At 41.4% G+C, this 12,870-nt stretch overlaps 1 protein-coding gene across 1 annotated transcript in view; it reads left to right on the forward strand.

Moving 5' to 3' along the window:
* The first annotated feature begins 8,791 nt into the window (after positions 1 to 8,791).
* The window catches only part of GLI3 (GLI family zinc finger 3), a 217,767-nt gene continuing 213,688 nt past the window's right edge, over positions 8,792 to 12,870 (forward strand). Inside the window, exon 1 of the mRNA XM_048046387.2 lies at positions 8,792 to 8,951. The gene's annotated coding sequence lies outside the window, so the exon portion shown is untranslated. The remainder of the gene's footprint in view (positions 8,952 to 12,870) is intronic.

Below are 12,870 nucleotides of genomic sequence, written 5' to 3' on the forward strand. Positions count from 1 at the left end.
CAGAGTGGCTCCACTAGGCCCTATCCTCCTTTTAGTGATGAGCCTCAGCTGATGTAGAGTGGGACGCTTTCCTTTCTTGGGGAAGTCACACAAGATTCCTCAACTAAACTTGAAAAACGGTTTCTGTTGCATCTCACTATTTCCATTGAAAAGTTATCCTAATTGAATCAGTTTACCTTTTGAAACATTAATTAAATTAAAAAGGTCTAGTTTTGTCAACAAAACAGAAAAATGCTTTTTTTAATGTACAGCGGAAATCAATTATCCAGTATCTGTGGATATAACCGAAAGAATATTATTATAGTTTCATTTCGTTTTCTTGGGGGGAAGAAAGACTAATTGTTTTTTAAATGAAATGTTAAGTAGTGTAGTTTACCAAGAAGTATAACCACAGACTGGTTTGATGTGTGTTGCACAGCTGGAATTAGAAACACACAAAAAGAAAAAAAAGAAAAGAAACCACAGAGCTATTAAGCTGAGACAGTAAAGTAACAGTGAAATTGGCCTGGCTTTTCTTTTTCCACTTAAAGATATTATTCACTTGGATAAACAGTATAGTCTTCACAAATAAATAAGCTTAAATTTTTAACAACAACAAAACAAAAATAAAGAAACAGAAGAAGGAAATACAAAAAAAAACCAAAACTAAACCAAACAAAAGAGCAAGAACATAGGGATCATTAAGTATGTGATTTCAAACAAAAATGCTGTTAATTAAGGGCAACGCCCAGCAGCAGGAATCTGGGAAAGAGGTTGAAACAAGAAACAAATATCATGTCCTTCAAGTTTAATTAATTTCTTTGGACAATATCCAAATATGCAGGGAAAAAAAAAGAAAAAAGGAACATAAAATAGCCAAAGGAAGAAAAATATTAGAAGCAAGAGTTCCTGAAATTTGAAATAGCAGCATTTACAGAAATACAGAAACCAGTATGTTTTCCACCTGGAAAGCTATAACTGTAACATAAGAGGTTAAGAAAATGAAGTTTAAACTCTTCTATGTTTAACCAAATGGGCTCTTTCAAAGTGTTTGTAGCAGCTGTGCCATGGCTGCTGCTTCATGCGGCACAAAGGCATTTCGTGGCAAAACACTCAGAGAAGTGGTTCCTTCTTGCAGAAAAGACATGTTTCTCCCACGCATTTTAGTTGCCTGGGTCATCACTGTCTGCAGTCCTGACCATACCCCCAGCAAGGCTCTTCCCATCAGTTCAGCAATGCCCACAAGTCCATTTGTAGCTGGAAATGGGACCGATGTAACCTGAGAGCAGTAGCACAGTGAAGTGCCCCTGGCAGAGCAAATCTCTGCCAGGTCTTATGGAAAAAAAACAAAGGCAAAATAAATGAGTCAAAGCAAAAGAATATGCATTACCTTCCCACTGCATTTGCTTCTCTCCTTCTCTCTCTTTCTCTCTTTCTCTCTCCCCCCCCCCCCCCTTTCTCTCTTTCTTTCTCTCTTTCTGTTTCCAAATATCGAAGTCTTCCAGTTCTTCATGTATTAGCCTACCCCTCCAGCCCCAATTCATCCTACAGCTATAACTATCTCATGAAAGTGAGCCAACCACGGACTAATGTGCTTCTAACACCCCCCCTTTTTTTTTACTTTAACATTTCCTGAGTTTTCAGACCAGATGTCTGACTCCCTTCCACTCCTGTGCCTTCTCTCTTCCTTCCACCCTTAACACTTACCATCACTCCCTAATGAATCCCTCCCATCACCAGGCAACTTCCCTATCTCTGTGCTTGGAGCTGAATTTCCTTGTCTGGCCTCAGCAGCCCTGTTACTCCCCACAAGGTTTTAAGAGCTTTTCCCATTGTGAGAGATGAGGCAAAGCCTGCCAGGGTAGTAAGCAGCCAAAGGGTGGAAAATAAACGGGTTCAGAAGTTCCAGGTGTATCAGTGATGCTGCAGACTCCAGGAGGAAGGAAGGGGATAGGTAGTGTGAACAGACACAGCAAACTTGTTTATGCCGAGCACTCATGGGACTGACAAAGATCAGTGTCTTAATGGAAGCGGGTTTTCTATAAACACTGAACAGACTCCTACTGAGTGTCCTGTATGGCTATTTTGGGCAGAATTGCTTTATGCCTATTAAAATATTTATAAAAAGGCAAAAATCTTTTCAAGATACTTCTTTTAAGGATGTAAAAAGAGTGGCTTGGATGATTATGCCACTGTATTCTGTTCTAATTGTGTGCAACCATCCCTTGGATGGATTAACTGCATAAATGTTGGCTGAATCTGCAGATAGCTCAGGACACAAAATGAGTAGCCAGCCTGGTCATCACCCCTCCGAGGTGCTCCCTGTCTCCTGTGGGACTTAAGGATACTCAGCTTTAAAGGATCATTTGACCAAAAATATTAAGTGCTGGTAGTGAGGAAACATGAATGAAAATAGAATTGTCTTGCCCTGAAAAAATAGTAGCTTGATAGTTGCTCTGAAGAACATTAACCAGATTTTAAGTGTTTATTTGTATTTATTATTGTGCAGTCTAAGAGGGGAATTAAGCGTCTGAATAATGACGTGTTTACATTTTAAAGAACATCCTAACGGTCATATTCCTTCCTCTGTAGAAATGCTTGCAGACTTCTGAAGAAGATATTTGTTTATCTGTGTTGTTTATTGATCTACTGTCTGGCTAATACACCACTTGAGAAGATTCTGAGCCAAATGTACCGCTAATGTAAGCAGATGCAATGACATTGAAATCGGTTGTGAGTCTGGCCCTCTGAGTTTACTCATGAAGAACATTAACTTTACAATGACCGGTCAAAACATATACATTTATTTTAGTTCAAGCCTCTCACTGAAACCAGATTTATGCTGAGATAATTTCAATGAGTTCAGCAGAATTGCTCTGAATGTGCTCTAGGATGATGAAAACCAAGCATACCTGTTTTTAAAGAGTTCCTTCTAAACACCAATACCTCAGAGAATAAAAAATGTTCTTTTTTTTTTTTATGTTGTTTATGTTGGAAAGTGAAACTATAGCAGCCTATTTATCCCAAAGTTCTCCTGGTTTGTGTGTACTAATACAATTAGAGAAAGTAAAAGTTCTGAGCTCTATAAAGGAGAGATCAGGCTTTTTTGGTCAGATGGCAAAGGAAATTTTAAAACGTGCTCACAAAGAGATTAAAGCTGATGCTCCCAAAGTGAGCTTGGGTATTTGAATATTCACCTTACTCTAAAATTAACAAGATTTACTTGTCTAAATACCCTATCTTTGAAAAATTTAACTCTTCAAACATTTATAATTTTCTCCCTAAATCTGGGCTGTGGCCTACCCACAAACATATCAGAAGTCTTCCCAGTGTTAGAGCCAGTTCATGGACTGGAAACACTGCATATTTGTGCATGTGCAAATGTGAGCCTACATATATGTTTGAAACTTCAGTAACAGATGTAACATTTTTATACGATAAGAGAAACCTTAGCAAATGATGTGAGAAGGTGGGTGTCAGTCAGGCGGTTTTCTCTACCTACATTTCAAAGGCAATCCATTTGAAATATGATGAAAGGTGGACCATGTCCAGCCTGACACTGTTTCAAAAGCTTTTCCCTACCCCATCTTTAAATAGCAAGGGGGAGATGATGCTTTCAAAGCAGTCCTTGTATCAAAGGTCAGTATTGTGAAGAAGGATAATGTTGTTTCAGAGAAATACATATTTATTTTTCTTGGCAGCCCATTGGTTGCCATCAGGGTTGCTTTGGTGGAAATATTTTTCTTTTTTTAATTAAGAGAAACAAATTGTGAATTTTTCAGCCTTTTGAAAGGTGAGGTAAGGCAAAGTTGGCATTGAAATAGACTTAATGGAATAAGTTTGATGTAGTAAGTGTTATCTTTTAGTTTCATGACTACTGTGTCCAGCAGAGTGGTACTCTGGTCTCAGTTGTACATTAAAGAAATAACTCCAGAAAAAAGAAAGAATGAGATTTTGTTGTATGAGTCTCATAGTTCTGCATCCTTTATCAGTAAAAAATAAATTTATTTTTTTTAAAATGTATTTCAGACAAAATTAAGAAAATCAATACAGATCTGTTGTACAAGCTGGAACATGTTCAGGCATTTCTGATGTTCTGGAAAACAAAACAAACAAAACCAAACACACACGCACAATTATCCCCTGTAGAAAGGAAGGTTATCTCAGCCCATGAAATGGATCCTAAGTAGAAGCAGCTTCACCGGTGATCTGGGAATAAGTGCAAGGGAACCTGCTGAAAGCACAGATCCACGTGTGTGCCTTCCAGCTCACCACAAAATCCTCTGTGGGGTTTTTCACAGAAGGGTTTCTCACTCACTTTTGGAGCTGCCAGAGCCACTCTGAGGAGCGGGTTGTTTTGTGTGTCGATCAGGCAGGTAGTGAAGAAGCGTGGGTTGCTTTTTGTCTTGGGTTTTGCAGATAAAATGCAGCTCTGTGTTTTTGTCTTTTCCAATATGGTTAGGAGGGTTGGTTGTCTCCCCTGGCATGTGAGGTTGGGGCCTGGAGGAAGGCCAGCTGGCTGCGATGCCATCCAGATAAGAGTGCGTTGCTGTTAATAACATGGGGAAAACAATCAGAAGTTATGGTAGGGATAATATCTGCCGCTGTGGAAGGGCGTGTACCTGCCATTTATTACTCACATTCACAGTTCTGGTTAGCTTTCCACTTCTTGCTGGATAGCTGGAATCCAGCTGTAATTGAGAAGGACACTTTTCCTCACATTTATCTGCGCTTACCTTTTCTCCAAAGCAGACCTCATTCCTGTGATTCATGCCTTTATCACCTCCAGACTCACTGCTGCCTCACCCACCCTCACCACGGCTCTGTCTCAGATGCGTTTGGAAGCTTGCTTGAAATGCAGAGACCTGCATGCAGCTGGCCTATCTTGCTCTGGGCACACAGTACTGGCACTGGCTTTGGTTTGTGAAGCCCACAGCGTCCTGAGGCTGGCTCCCATCCCCTGCCAAGCGTCAGGAGCAGCCTTCCTGCCGATGCTCCCCTGGGTAAGAGAGGGAGCCGCCAGCAGAGCCCAGGGGAGGCAGGCCCCTCAGTAAGCCCCTTGCATTTTCCTCACAACGGCCTCTTGCAAGCTGAGTTGCAAAGTTCATCTCTCTATATGCTTCATGTAGAGGTGAGTCCTCGTCCTTCCCTGGAGGATAGGCTGCTGTTTCGATTTTTTGCTGTTTGGGACACAGGAAGAGTTGCTGCTGGTCTGCCTCTGTACTTCAATCTGTGCTGTTCAAAACTCAGGGTCTGGAGAAGCTACAGCCTCCTTTTGTTACCACACATCTAAATAGATTTTCAAGAGATAGCAGACCAAATACAGGACCACTTTTTGAAGTCTTTATTTGGCTTTTCTTTCTGAGGGCAGCTTTCTCATTGATGTCTCCCAGACTTAGGCAGTAAAACACAGAAAGGCAACTGGATAAGGGCTGCAGAATATGGCCCACTGATCTTAGCCCTGGCAGAAGGAGCAGAACACACCAATCAATCACAGTTTGATACCTGGCCTTATAAAAAGCTTACTGGAATAGTATGTATAAATGTATAATGCATCTGTGACTCTGAAGCCAAGGCATTTTCTCCCTGTTCCATGGAAATTCCCTGGGTTAGACCGTAAAGATATGCTGCTTTTTGTGTGGTACATAAAGAATATCAATACCAAAAGAATTTATGTATGATCCAAGAAATTTTTAATAAACTATGTGTTCTCTGGCCATTGCTTCTGTTCTTTATGAATAGATGTAAGGAGTGATAAAATTTCATCTAAGATCATACACCAAAGGTGGATTGCTAGCTGTCTGTAACCTCCTTGAGTAGGCTGAGCTCTGGAAGAAGGAGCTTGTAATGGTTTGATATAGTGAGTGATATTAGACTGCTCATATATCAGGGCTCAGCACACCCTCTTATACAACCCAACATGGCAGAACAAATTAATCATGCTTTGGCTGCTAAATGGGATTTGGGGGGCATAACTATAAATTAAGCTTTCCGGCACTCCACTTCAGAACAATTCCTCCTCCACATTGCTCAGAAGTCATACCTTTCCCAAGCTCCATGGAACTGAGTAAACCCTGTTCGTTGTCGTATTGCACACAAACTTTGGAGGTCTGCTGTGATGGTTGGATGTTTTCTGTTTATTTTTAATTGTTTGTGCTTCTCTTCCCTTCCTGGTATGGAGATGGCAGGTAGGAGCTCGCAGTTTAGCTGTTGGAACAGAAGACAGCAAAGATTGTTTCTCAGCGTTGCGTTACCCCAGTTTCCTGTACAAACAAGGTTCACTATAGTAGGCTCCAGGGTGTCTGAGGAATGATGTTATTATTGCGGTTATCACCTCTGAGCATTAAGCAGGTTTTTCATTTGCACTAAGCTGAAGAATCTCATGTTCCTTGGGTTTCTTCAGGAAGCAAGTACAGAAGACAAGGGACGGGACTGTTTTGCTTGCAGTAGTCTATACTGTTGAGGAGGCTTCATGAGCAGGGTTCTTTTTATGTTATCATAGTAGAAGTATTATGTGGGACACTTTTATCAGGCAAAGGTGAAGAGGGCAGATGCAGAAGTCAGAGACGAGGTCACTGGCTGCCAGGAAGGAAGCACAGATGGAAGAAAGCACTTCTCGGGGAGCTGGACTGTCAGGGCCCAGGTGGGATTTGTCTCACCAGGCAGCACTGGGGCAGCTGGATGCCTGCGCCTGACCTCCTCCAGTGACTTCCTCGCAGACAGCAAGACGAATCAGCACTGGGTTTCCAGAGGCTGATTCATCTCCCCTGTCTTAGTCACCTGCTCTAGGAGGGGTGAATCACCATACGAGGACTGTCAAGGGTGTCCAGATGAGAAGGTTCAAACTGGAGGATGAGCTTTTAGCCTGTTAAAGTGGAGTAGACATAAAGTCTGCTCATAACTGCAATTGAGGAAGGAGCTCTTCTGAACACGGGCCTGCACTGACCAAAGTTTATCTGTTTAGGTGAAGGAGACAGCATCATGGCTGCGAATTCTCCACAAAGCTCTTGTCTGCTCACCAGCATCGTTTCTTTATTTTCCTGTTTTCCATCAATTAGCTGATCTTATCTAAGCCTGGGACATGATGTTGGTAGTCTTGAAGTCGTATGTGGTGAAGGATGAGCTGAGCTCTCTGTCTATGATCTTGGAATCATACTACTGCCTTCTGCATATGAATTTCTTCTGCTTTATCTATTTATAAAAATGGAAAGGACCCGTCAGCCTTCTTAAATTCGCCTGTGCAGTATCCTCTGACATTCAATTCTTTGCTCAAGTATCCTATATCATGTGGGTTTTTGCGCACTTACTTATCTCAAACTCTAGATCCCAGAATCATGTGAGCATTGGCTATCATACTGCTTTAGCCATGTCTTCCCTGCCTTTGCAGCTGCAAAGCAAAACTTGCAAGCCTAGAACAGTTTCAGTTTTTACAGCATATCCTTCACTAAGAAACCCTGGCCAAATTGAATAAGCAGAAGGAACTGTAGAGATTTCAGTTGTATTTCGTACTGTGTGCATCATTCACACAGCATATCCAGAAAGCTACCTAAAATGAGAGTAGTTGAGATCCCATTTGTGCTCATATTAACTAAGATTTTGAAAAGTGACAGACATCTGATTTCCAAACCTAGCCTAATAGTTCAACTAACTCTAATAGTAATTGAAAGAAAAATATAAGGCAGAATAAATTTGACAGGGTAAAATAATAAACCAAAGAAAAGAGAAAGAAATCATCCATCTACACCATAGCTGTATTTTTGGAAAGGAAAACTTTGAAAGCTTACGGTGAGCATAGTATGGATGCCATTTATAGTTTTTGGCATTCTTCCTTTGGATTGTGTAAAACTGTTTTGCTTGCTTAACACTAAATGCATGTAAAATGAATACCTGGAACCATTCTTTGTGTCTTGGGATTTTTTTCTAGTCTGTTTGTCTTATTTTTAATAGATTATTTTTCACTTTGAGATATTTTGCAAGCTTGCTTTTTCTTTGTAGCTATTTGTGGTGGTTCCTTGAACTGAAGATGATAATCATAAAACCATGGCTGGTCTCCACTGTAAAATGTTCTAGTGCCTTTGAAGGGGCATTGGTCTTACTGTATATTTCCAACCTAAAAACTGTAATTCTTGTGATTTTTTTTTTCAAAACTTGTGTTTGGTTTTGTCTTACTGGCGTGAAATGCAGGACTATATATTATAGCACATCTTACATTGTTTTCCTTGTCTGGTGTTCTCTTGGTTGGCCAATTGCTGGGCTGTGTCAGTACCAATAACAAGTTAGCACCAGCCTGCAATGTTTATTCAAGTAAAATTTCACAGACTTTTTGTTTGCTTGAGCACTGCAGGACTGAAACCTTTTAGGTTCAATCAAAATAACACACAGTTCTTCCAATTTATTAGGTAGTTCTCAGATTTTCTTGCCAACAGTTGACAAATTAGATGCCTGTTGACAAAGTGTCATAATTTCATAAGGAAAATGCTCCTTTACTCCTTATTTTCCAAATAGCTTCCTTAGGATGAAATGCTGCAAACATACAAAACATTGACATTTGCTTTAAGTGTGGGGGTAATTCCAGTAAATTCAATCGAATTAGCTGCATTCCCTCATGCCCATCCAAACCCATGGCAAAAATTCCACTGACTTCAGTGCTATGGAGTGAAATCTGGGACGGACTTGGGAAGCAGGATTCATATTTGGCAAAAAATGGGAAAAAAAAAAAAGTTGCTAAGGCAAAATATAATTTATGCTTTAATTTAAGACCTACAGGCCCATATGTGTCCCCAGCTGCTGAAGGACATTGAAAACTGCTGGGAAGCTCACTGATTGTTAACTACCACCTGGCACCAGGTTTGACTTCAGAGTGCCAGGGGTTCGGATCACAGCCAGACCACAGCTGGAGAAGGCAGGTTTTGCACCGTGGGACTCCTCTCCAAACTTCCACAGAAGACTTCTGTGAATTTGTGTGATGAAAGGTAGGAAGATCACTGTCTCTTCTTCCCCAAATATCTGCAGGTTTCTCAGCCTTTCTTGTGCGCCTTTGCTTGCTAGGTCCTAGGAAGAAACAAAGCTTGCTTATCTCACTTTGTGTAACTAGCTAGGTGTAATATTGAAAACTAAAGGCTTTCATACCAGGGCCTTAAATTTAGACAGAGGGAGCTCAACTTTACTGTGTTTTTATCATCTGCTGTTTTGTGACTAATACATTTTTTAAAAAGTAGTACCAAAGAACTAAATATAAGGCTATTTTCAAAAAGAGGGAGGATATTTCAGGTTCAGAACAGCCAGTTCCTCACAGGCTCTTGTGAATGTTCTTCATTGCAGGAGAGGAAAAGGGAGGGCTCAAATTGTCTGATGTAAATGACCAGCAAGGGAAAAAAAACTGTAGGAAAGATGAGAGGCTACAAAAGCATTTTTGTATGTGTGCATATGTACATATTTGTGCATGTGACTACTCTGTCATTAATGAGAGCTCTACACGCTGCTGGGCCTCACACCAGCAGCAGCTTGATCTCTGTGAATACTTGACCACCTTTCTGTTGAATTAACCAAATACAGATACGCTGGCTGCAGGCGAACAGAAAATCTCTCATCTGGTATAAATTCTGACTGTTCAAGCTTGTTAGCATTTCATGATGTACTAACTTCCTACCAACAGAATAGCCTTATGTTGTTGCATGGCATTGTTCATCCATTACTAGAAGCTGTAAATCTAGCTTTACTGTATTTCTGGACAGTCACCTGGTTTGGGGCATGATGCCAGGGTTAAGGGTGGGAACAAAGTCACTGACAATCCCTCCAAAGTATCACCTGGTGCAATATATATGCATTTATTTGATCCAATTGGTGGGTGTGCAGCTCAGTGCCCTGTTCACAACAGGACTAAGCCAGCAAGTGGTGTGGACAGATGGATGTGAGACTGAGTGATTAAGAGAGGTAGATATAGATAGATAGATCACATGAGGTCTTGGAGGATGAGAAATTCATGCCTTAGATTCACTAATCCTAGATATCACCTGTCTAGATACCATCAAATATGCTGCGCTGTATATTTCTGTAGGGACAAATGTCCATCGAGGACAGATTAAGGCCAGTAAACCGGCTAGATTCCTGATGTGATTTGAGTTTGCACCCAGGTGGCCAGAGAGGATAAACTAGCAATTCCCAGGGATGCCCGAAAGCACACGGAAAGCTAACTAACATACCGACACTATTGTCACGCTTTACTCAGGACAACCTTAACTGGGGACACTACTGTAGTAGTAGAGCATTAAAACTTTATGAAAAGATATGTCAGAAATGCACACTAAGTGGCTCATTATACATATGTAGGGCCAAGATTAAATTGCTTAGGAGATGTTTACCCATTTTTCCTGTTGTCATCAAGAAAAAAGCAAATGAATCCCTTGTACGTTCATTTGAACTATGACAGTGGGTATCAACTACCTATTAATAATTGTTTAAGAAGCTGATGAAAAGTCTGAAGACTGCAAGATTTCTGTGGTATTTGAGAATGCTTTAACTTTAAAATATGGGCTAGTAGATTTAAAGCTTAGGGAAAAACCTAGTCATTTCCTCGGGGAGTGCCTGAATGCCATGTTTCACCTCAGAATGCATATTTCCAATTCACTGCATCAACAGCTGAAGAAAAAAAAAAAAAGACATTTTGACGGATCCTTTATATATGTGATATTTCCCACCATGACAGACACAACTGTACTAGGCAATGTTAAAGTAGGATTGGATATACTAGGAAAACAGTCTTTTTTCTGATAAAGATTATTTCATTCAAGGAACTGGTTTAAATTCTGCCAGCAGAAGAGTCTCTATAAACTCCATGCCCTGTACAAGGGCTTGTGACTACACCTTGCAAAATGCTGCCAAACCCTTGCCCATGAAGTCCAGCACCTCAGTCAGGAGAGAAGCTGAGACAGTTCCCTTGAGAGAGGTCGCAAGTATCCCAGATCATTTCAAGGGGATGTTAATGATGATCTAGCTAATTATAACAACCTAAATATCAGCACCATTAGCAATTTCATTTCTTATTATAGCATGGCAAAAAGGAGATAAACAGATTATTTATGCTTCTTCTGAGTGGAATTCTATGATTTTGGTGTCTTTATTGGAAGCAGCCTGTTAGACTCTGCTTTTCCCTGTACGTTTCCTACCTGCTAATTAGTATGTAGAGGTTCTTTTAAATAGCAAACATAGGAAACTCCCTCTGCTTGTTTGCTTGATATGTTTACGCTCATATACCAAAGTGTCACCCCCCCTTCCTTCCTCCCCCCAAAAAAAGTTTAAATTTCTTGGAAGAAAACTTTCTTCTTGTGAAATCAATGTTCATAAAAATGAAGTATTTTAATGCAACTATATATTAAATTAGAGAGGGTAAAATATCTTATGCAAAAGTTTATATTGAAGAACTGGAGAGCTCAGGCTTTCTCTGTAGCCAGCCCACAAGTACAAAAAATCCTGCAGAAATGAATGCATTTTTGGTCCATGTGTAAACCCCAGCTCTTTGCATTACTTTTCCTTCAGCAATCACAGCAAAGTTAAAATAGATAAATAAAGAAGAGGTTACACTTATGCATTTAAGATGGGAAGTGAGTAAAAAATATCACTAGTCCTTGATCTGTTTCATTTTATTGCAAGGCATTCAAACCTAGTGATGGGTATGGTATAAATAGCTAGCTAGATTACTTAGATTAAATAGCCAAAGAAAGGATGGTGGATGAGAGATGATCTGCTAGAGTAGAAAGATAATCCTGATCACAAGGGATCAGTCCCTCTCCCACTGAAATCTAGCAAGATTATGTCCTTCCCAAATTTGTTAACCTCTGTGTACCAGCTCTATATCCCACATTAGGCCATGCACCCTTCCCTGTATCCCCAGCTTCTCCTCCTGCAGACTTGGAGGATTTTCTCATGCTACCACCTCATACCCCTGTTTTTCTTCCACCAGCTGTCTCCTGAGACCTCTGTGCTGTGCTAGACAGTCATGCAACAGTTTGCAATATGTGCGGCCAAGTTCTCTTGAGATAGATACTGAATCATAGAATCATAAAATATTCCGAGTTGGAAGGGACCCATAAGGATCATTGAGTCCAACTCCTGGCACCACACAGGTCTGCCCAGAATTTTAGACCATGTGATTAAGTGCACAGTCCAAACACTTCTTAAACTCCAGTAGGCTTGGTGCAGTGACTGCTTCCCTGGGGAGCCTGTTCCAGCGTGTGACAACCCTCTCAGTGAAGAACCTCTTCCTGATGTCTAGCCTAAACCTCCCTTGCCTCAGCTTGACACCATTCCAGCGGGTCCTATCACTGGTGACTAAGGAGAATAGATTGGCACCTGCCCTTCCACGCCCCCTCGCGAGGAAGGTGTAGACCACGATGAGGTCTCCCCTCAGCCTCCTCTTCTCCAGGCTGAACAGGCCCAGTGACCTTAGCCACTCCTCATACGTCTTCCCCTCTAGGCCCTTCACCATCTTCGTAGCCCTTCTCTGGGCACTCTCCAACAGTTTTACATCCTTTCTGTACTGTGGTGCCCAGAACTGCACACAGTACTCAAGGTGAGGCCGCACCAGCGCAGAGTAGAGCGGGACAATCACTTCCTTCGACCGACTAGCAATGCCGTGCTTGATGCACCCCAGGATATGGTTGGCCCTCCTGGCTGCCAGGGCACACTGCTGGCTCATATTCACCTTGCTGTCAACCACAAGCCCCAGATCCCTCTCTGCGGGGCTGCTCTCCAGTGTCTCGTTGCCCAGTCTGTATGTATAGCCAGGGTTGCCCCGTCCCAGGTGCAGGACCTGGCACTTGCTTTTGTTAAACTTCATGTGGTTAGTGATCGCCCAGCTCTCCGATCTGTCCAGATGGATATAGCTTCATGGAT

This window comes from Anser cygnoides, chromosome 2 (assembly GCF_040182565.1).
Source record: "Anser cygnoides isolate HZ-2024a breed goose chromosome 2, Taihu_goose_T2T_genome, whole genome shotgun sequence".
Taxonomy (NCBI): Eukaryota; Metazoa; Chordata; class Aves; order Anseriformes; family Anatidae; genus Anser; species Anser cygnoides.